We start from the raw sequence: 8,781 nt of genomic DNA on the forward strand, positions 1-8,781 counted from the left end.
CAAAATGTAACAGTGTAAAAAATATATATATATAAATACAGATAAATACAGTTAAAAAGTACAAATATAATGTTCAAAAAGATGTGCATTCAAAACAACAGCAACATTATAATTAACATTATTAACCTTTCAGCAGCTAACGTCAATCAAAAATTAACTGAGCAAATTCAACTTTGAATAATTTGATCTTTATTCTTTGATGCTTTTTAATGAGTGGGCGCGGTCTCAGTTGTTTCACTTAGTAGTTTATTTTTAACACGACATATTGAAATTTAAAAACATTACTGTATATTTAATTGTAAGCCAATTATTGGAGCATGGAATTAAGTGGAGATGTGTGAAAGTTAGGAAGATGGAGTATAATGCATGTTTTGGGGTGCCAGTGGCCTAGTGGTTAGGGTGCCCCACATACGGAGGCTATAGTCCTCCAGGTCGGGGGCCCGGGGTCCAATCGGACCTGTGGTTCCTTTCCCACATGTCACTCCCCGCCTGATCTCTGACTCTATACGCTGTCCTGTCTCTAAAATAAAAGGCAGAAAAAAAACAAATTACATAAAATAAAATAAAAACAAGAAGCTTGTGTCTTTCTAATCATTTCTTTCATGTTTAAGTTACTGGTAGAATGTAATTTAATGATTAAAAGTTCATTTAGTTGAGTAAATGATCTGAGGTTAATTTAAGGGTTTATTTAGATTTCTTTGCTTTAAGAGAAAAGTGTAAACCCACTATCTGAGTTGTGCTGCACCCAGCGGCGACCATTTTGTTAATGGGGCCGTCTATAAAGCCAGGAGACATTTGTTCTTGCATGAGGAGGGGGGAGGACGTGCTGCCTTTAACATGTTTCTTAGTCTGAATTTATTATGAATTAACCTGCCATATTTACATTGAACTTTTGTTGTTTAGTTAAGTTATATTGATTTATATTTTTCTGCTGTGAAGTTAAACAACTTCTGACTTGTTCAAAACTACCACACCATCAATTATTTTCAGGATTGTAACCCTTTAAATGCTAGGTTATTAGTTGTATAGTGATTAGAGTCTTGGATATGTGAAAGACTAGCAACAAAATTGATTTGATTGCATTAATCTTTTTTATTTACCCTCATGGCCAAAATGTACACACACAAAAACTGCAATAAAATCATCCATTTTGTCTTTTGAATGAATTGCTGTTTTTCTGCTTTTGTTTTCTGCTCTTTTTACGGTAGGAAAGAGGGAAAGAGGGAAAGAGGGAAAGCTCCCTCGCCCCCGGTCTCAGAGACCTGGTGACAGGGGCCTTCGGGAGAACTCTCACGTGAGAATGGATAGTGGGAGGTTCATCTAGGAAAAACCCAATTTATTGATTTCATTAGTGGACTGAAAATAAGACTGATCAACTGACAGCCGGAGGGACACCTGAATACCTAAATATTAAATGTGTCTTGTGCATAAAGGGATTGGTGCTGTTAATATTTAATGGGAGAATGGAGGATTTGTTCCAGTTAACGGAGTAATCAGAGATCGTGGAGAATGATTCATTAAGTTTAGTTGTTTGTTGAAGTGAGGACTGAGGGTCAACAGAGTTATCTTATGTCAATGTTTGGGGTTTGAATTCCCTTTTCAGGTTGGTGTTCTGACCCATGGCTGAATTCAAGGCTTTGGCCTAGAGACTGAACTTGACAGCTTCAATCAGTGCGATTCGGGTGTCGAGGCCGGTAAGTTTATTTTCGTCGGAGGAAGTCCAATGCCGCTTTGAACGCAACTCTCACGAGATAATGTGAGAGCCATGATGGCGGCGTCCAGCTGCTAGACGACAACAAACAACTCTGAACAGACTTTTAAGCATATTTTTATTTCCTGTATTCTCTCTACAAACTCCATTTCCTTTTTCTTTTTCTAAAATCAGAACACAATTTCAACCGACCTGGACCCCCTGGAGAATTGTTTTGACGACCTCGACGACTTTTTCGACCACTGTTCCAAAAGACTCGACATCACGAGCACGGTAACTTTACTCACCATGACAACCGGAAAAGCCACTCTCCAGATTACAAAAGAACACATTCAGACTCACTGCCCAGCAAAGGTACGTCTCCTTCTCCATCCACATCCCCGAAAGCCCCTTGCTACAACAAGATAAGACAAATACTCCTCTCAATCGAAACTAGAGCTTGCCATTTATAAGTTAAAATGAATCACTTTTCAAAGTTGGAAAACTTTCAGTTAGTTGAGGTGACATAAACGTATAATATTGAGTTAACACAACATTTTGATAGACTTGAAGTAAAACTTAGAATTATATGTTATCATGACTTTTTTGTTTTAACAGTAGAGAGTCTCTCATCCATCTGTGGATTCTGTGATTGCGAAAGAAGAAAATGTTTTTGAGCACTCACTAACTTGTGTATTTGCACTGCAGACCTATCTACATGTGACATTTGAAAGTTGACTATGAGGATTTGTGTTTTGTTCTACTTTGAGATGAACCTGAATGTTTGAGTTATTTCGATAAGCATAAAAATGTAAAAAGATTAACCTGTGAAATCTGCCAGGTGATCACTGTCACATCTCTGTCTTTGGTAAACTTTTGCATATTGAAAGAACAAACAATGAGACTAAAAAAATCCTTAAACAGGATTATTTCTGCAGAAACGCATGGTGTGAACTTTGTTTGCACTTTGTATCTTTGCCTGTGAGTCATGAACACCATCTGTTGCTTTTTAAAACACAGTAGCTCATTCTGAATGTTGTTAATGAATGCTGTGGTTTACTGAAATATGCTGGAGGGAGTCCGGTTTTTAAGCGTGTGTATTGATGCTATCTGCAGAAAAATGAAAGGAACACGTTTTATGCCCCTTTTGGAAAATCATTTAGCAAATCCAACTGATATTTATTCATTTATGATCAAATTACTGACATGCACATTTGAAGCATTTCATATCAATTCAGAGAGAATTTCCATTACTGCCCCAATAAATAAACTTGTGCTTGTTGCCGCATGAACATTCAAATGTTGTGGTTTCAAATACAATGCTTGCATTCATTTATTATCCTTTTTTAAAAATAAATCACAAGTCCATTCTTACTTTTTTTTTCATACGTGTTTAATTGTGGGGAATGAAACAAACAGGTCAGGTCAGCTCAGGAGATTTATGAGACACATTTCATTGAACTCCAAACTTGTCTTGATTGTTATGAACCAAACTCAATAATTAAAGTAATCTGTGTATCTTTATAAAATCCTAAACAATTTTGTATTCTCACAAGGCAGTCAGTGATATTTTATAATAACCACGTTGGAGCATGGATCATTGGCCACAGTCCTGAGGCCTTTTGTCCCTCTGTTTTTTATTGACTTTCAAGCGCCGGTTGGTCGGAGGGCCGGTCTGGACACAGCTCTTTGGTGGGATCCATCATCGCTGGTGGAAGACCTTTCACACACTTCGACTGAGCCCTGAACTCCTCCATGTCTTTCTGCTCCACCTCTCTCCTCCTGCTGAACAGGTACATGTTGCGAAGTTTTCCTGAATCGACGAAGCGCATCAAGAGGCAGTCTGGACAGGACGTTTGCATGAAGGTAACGGTCAAGTTAGAGCGCTTGGAGGTGTAGCTGCTGCCCTCCAGCGTGAAGTTGGAGGCAAAGTATTTACATCCGTCATCGAAAAGAAACAGGCGATCCATTAAGATACTGGAGTTGTCGCTGGCTTGGGAAAACTTGATCATTGCGCTGTGTCTAGTCTTGTACCTCTCAAGGTAAACAGGATCCATCAGAGTGCCTGCAACCAAAGCCCAGCCGCCCTCCAAATGAGAAAGGTCCACTTGATCCAGAGGCCGGACCAGGTCATCGCAGGTCAGAGGAGTTGAACAGCTCACAGACACCAAGCAGAGGAGAGCGATGGCACACACAGCAAAAGACATGACGTACTGTCAGAAGGTACTCGCTGGGATTTGTCTGTCTGTCTGTCTGTCTGTCTGTCTGCCACACTGCTGGGTTAAACAGAGAATGCAGGCAGAGACGAGTTCTGGCTGTTTTTATAAGTTGTTACAGAAACTTCTGGCTTCACAATTTGGAAAACAACAGAGAGCAGAGTCCTCTGTTCACCTGTTGACTCTTATCTGTGATTTCCAAGTATTCAATATTTGAGTTGACTACTTTATTTTGAGTTCTCTGTGCCTTGGTTGTTTATACTGGAGCTGTTTTTGCTGACTCTGAAATGTGCCAACACTGTGTGCACACAGAGAAAACATCAAATCCATTGCATTATACTCTCATTTCTGACTTAGGCTGTGTAAAGTTAGTCAATGATTGAATACTTTTAGTAGAATAAACTGCATTACTTAGAGCAAGGGGACTCTTTCTAATGCCTTAAGTAAATTCTCTTCCTACGGCCTAAGAAGGACTTTAAATACAACATGTGGCTGGAGCTGATCCCAGCTGTCATTGGGCCAGAGGTCTGGTACGCCCTGAACAAGTCATGTGTCAATCACAGTGCTGACATATAGAGACAAACAAGCAGTCACTCTCACTCTCACGCCGTCGGGCAACAAGAGTCACCAATTAAACCAAACAGACATGTTGGCCAATGCATACAAACAAGAAGCACCATCTTCCCCCATCACCTTCATGGCAGTGTGCACCAGACGAGCACGCTCAGCATTTCCTGTTCAGTTCAAATCTAAGCTTGCTCGTCATGGTGCAGATGGGGAAAAACTCTCTTGTTCCCATGTCAATCAACATTTCTGAATAATGTTTGGTAAGGCTGTGTTGGTTGTGCAACATGGTGTTCCTATATGTGTTATATTATTTTACCTTTGTTATCCTCCCTCTCATGCTGTGTTTTTGTGGATCTTCTGCAATGTTGGTCATGTGCATATATGTTGTGTTCTCTTGTATTGGTATGTGCCTTTCTGTTTATGTGTGAAGTCCAAGCAAAATAAAGTGTATCTTATCGTATAGTGATAACAACTGACTACAACTCCCATGGAGTCTGATTACATGTCAAACCAGACTCTGTAAATCAGGAGTTTCCAAACTTTGCCATGGCCAGTGGTGATTCTAGAGTCTGTTGGGGCTCTAGGCAAAAATAAATTGTGGGGGGGGGGTCCTCTAACCAGTGTTCATCACCCTTATGTCTGCCAGACGACGCTTACTCCTCTTTTTTCTCTCCTATAGACGGCTAATTCCTCTTACTTTTTCTTCAGTGACTGAGTGAGGGCTGTCAGATGGGGCAACACAAGGGAGGTTTCCTGCTGTCATTGCAAGCCCTCAGGGGCTCACAAACCAGTTGCCTTGCCTGTTGACAAGCAGCGTCTCTGGCCTTGCCAATGCCAATGTAAAATACAAATACATTTTAAAAAGTGCCTCCCAGGTGACCCCCAGAGAGTTGGGACCCCCACTTTGAAAAGTGCTCTATAGATTTAAGACTTTTTGTTACTCATTTGTGTTGTGTACACCAGTTTTAAGGATTCAAATCACAAATAAATAAAACAGACAAAAACAAACATTAAATCAACCATGGCCCTGATTCTGTGAGTGTGAAATAAAACAATATTCTGTGAACAGTCTGGGACTAAAGTCGGTATTTAGAACTCATTTGTTAATTTAATAGAATTCAAATGCTTCATATTTATAAAATGGTTATTTAATTTTTTTAAACTGATCTACGTTTATTTGAAAGCATGACAGTAGTGAGTGGTCAGAATATTTACTCTCTGTTTTACCAAACATTGTGTAAATGTTTTAATTGGATCTGAAATGTCCAACATTGTGACACCGTCCATCCATGCCAGAGGACAAAGTCCTTTCTCCTTCTGTGGTTTCATGGATTGTGAAACAACAGAATTATGTTTAAAAAAAAAAGAAACATTAAAAGAGTTTGAGACTTGATTTGAACACGTGCATCAGTTCTGGAAGATGCAAACGTGTAACACACAACAAACTGAAACACAAAAAATAAATAAAAGAAAGGATTAAAAATTTTAACAATTTCTTTATTCTGAATAACACCAAAGAGCCTGTCAGATGTCTGTGAAACAACATACTGTACGGACGGGTCGGTAAGCAGAGATAAAAGAAGAAATCAAACCCTTCACTGAAAAAGTACTAGCACAGTCAGTAAAAGTGATCTCTATAACAGTTATTTTATCCCTTCAAGTGTTTGTTTTGCAGAACTTAATCTCCCCTTTACGTGTGTGTGACCAGATAGATGTTTTTAGATTCCAGCTGCGTATACGGTTCACTGTTTGTTGATCATGGTGCAGCTTTGAGGAATATATGGCATATTTCAAGCATTAATATAGAAGATATCAAAGATTGACATAATCACATTACACTTAAAACGTGATAAATTGTGCACACAAGATAAAAATGGTAAATGGACTTGAGCTGTCACACCTACACATTCACACACTGATGACAGAGGTTACGTAGTGAGACCGTGAGAAGTAACTTATCCCATTCATTCACATTCATACACCGCAGACAAAGCAGCGGGAGCAATTCAGGGTGAAGTGTTTAGCCCAAGGACACATCGGACACGTTGCTGAAGGAGCTGGGGATCGAACCCGACCTCGACCTTCCGGTTTAAAGACGATGACTCTACCACCTGAGCTACTCCAAAAAGCTGCACGTGCAATAGTATTATATTGTGCGCACAAGTTTTTACAAGTCTAACCCTCAAAATTAAAATGTTAGCTTTTTGGGACTTCAGGGGCTCCTAATGAAACTGTTAATGTTGATTGTTACTCTCATAAATGTACATGCAACTACTCATCACAACAAGTTTCCAAGCTTATTTTATTAGAATTTGATCTGTTACCCAAAATATCATTACACAGGTTAAATAACTCAACAAACGAGTTGTGTTTTCTTAAATCATTTATTATTTCAGACACAGTCTCTCAAGCGTTTTGTCCCTCTCTTTCCTCCTCAGCTGGTGTGTTAGCCGCCTCCTCTGGACAGAGCTCCTTGGTGGGATCCATCACCACAGGTGGAGGCATCTTCAGACACTCCACCTGAGCTCTGAACTCGTCCATCTCCGCCTGCCCCACCTCCCTGCTCCTGCTCATCAGGTAGAAGTTCACTGTACTGTAATGAGGTGACTCCACGTCCATTGTCAGCAGCACACAGTCTGCACATGATGTATTGAAGAAGGTCGTCGTGAAGATAATGTCCACAAGCTGGAACTTCAGGAAATGCCTGTCTATGAACATTTTTCGGGTATCATATACACACTGGCCTCTAAACGGGTTTGCTTGGGTGTATGAGGAGTTGTAGAAGTCAACAGCCACACTCCCTCTTCCTTTAAGGGCGTCCTCAGCTGCAGGGTCCTTCGCACTGCCAGCAATTAAAGCCCATCGTCCCTCCAAACGTGCAAGATCCAGCTGATCCAGAGGCCGGAGCAGGTCCTCACAGAGCAGAGGAGCTGACCGGCTCACAGACATCAAACAGAGAAGAGCGGTTAAAAATAGAGCAAACATGGCTGTGTGTTGTCTTGTTGTCGTGATGAATGTAAGCTGCACTGTGGAGTCTGACTGCCTGTGATAGAGGCTTCTCTTGGTTGTTTAGGAAACACCCTGTTCTAAAGTATTACTCTCATATCGACCTGTGGAGCATGTGATTGTGAAATGACCTCACATTGTGGGCTGCTTATTGTTTACTTTAGTTGTTTGGATGTAGTCACATCATGTTCTTCAAATAAAGTGGACATTTCATTTTTAAGCCAACGTGTTTGTCAAGTGATTGTCCAATCATGACCTGATATGTAACAAAACTGTCCGATAAATGTGATTAAATGTAGTTAGGGAAATGTACACAATTGCTTTCCCTATGGTCATCTCATATGAAGCATACCCACACTTACCACTGTTAAAACAAAGACATGTTTGACTCAGTTTCCAGTTGAACTGCTGTCTCTCGGGTCTCTGATCTACTGTAAACGTGACGACCTTTGAATTCTGATTTATAAGAAAATCTGGGATTGGAAAGTAAAAAAAAGAAAAAAAGAAGCACATTCGGAATACATGTCTCTAATGCAGTGGTTCCCAAAATGGGGGTCGGGATCCCGTAGGGGGCCGTAAGATACTGTTAGGGGGTCGCGAGATTCCTTCCAAAAACATGTAAAAATGGAAAATGGTGTAAAATTGCATATTTTACCCATTATTGTGAAAATACACACAAAAAGGTGTTTCTTACAATAAATAACATAAATAATATGATGGTGTTTGGGCTGTTGTGTGGTGTTCTGATGCCATTGTTTGGATAGGGGGTAATAGTGTGCCTGGCTGTGATGTTAAATGTTTAAACCACTTCCAGGGACACTGGGGGTCCCCGGTCTCTTGCATCGTTATACTGGAGGTCGCGGGCTGAAAAGTTTGGGAACCCCTGCTTTAATGTGTTTGGCATCCTCACTGCTTACTAGTTTATTGTGATGCTGTTTTTTTTGTTTTTTTTTCATTCTCTCAAGAAAAATGGTGGTGCTTTCAAAAGCTACATAAAGAATCAGACGATGAACGAACAAGCAGAACATGTAGATCTGATCGACTTAATTCAGTCACAACGTCGTGTCAATCTGCAGATCTCCCGTCACACAGGGATGCGTATCACTCTGATGTACAGTTTCTGATCACCTTACTTCTTCACTGTAAAGTTCTTCATTTACACTTTGGGACAATTCATGTTTCACAGGTCATTTCCCAAATCAACATGTGTTTCAGATCATCTTGTAATTCTACATTAATGTCACGTTAGTCAGATCAGCAGCTCATTTTCTGATAAAACATGAATGATTGACAACAGCACAG

The sequence above is a fragment of the Labrus bergylta genome, chromosome 1, assembly GCF_963930695.1.
Source record: "Labrus bergylta chromosome 1, fLabBer1.1, whole genome shotgun sequence".
NCBI lineage: Eukaryota > Metazoa > Chordata > Actinopteri > Labriformes > Labridae > Labrus > Labrus bergylta.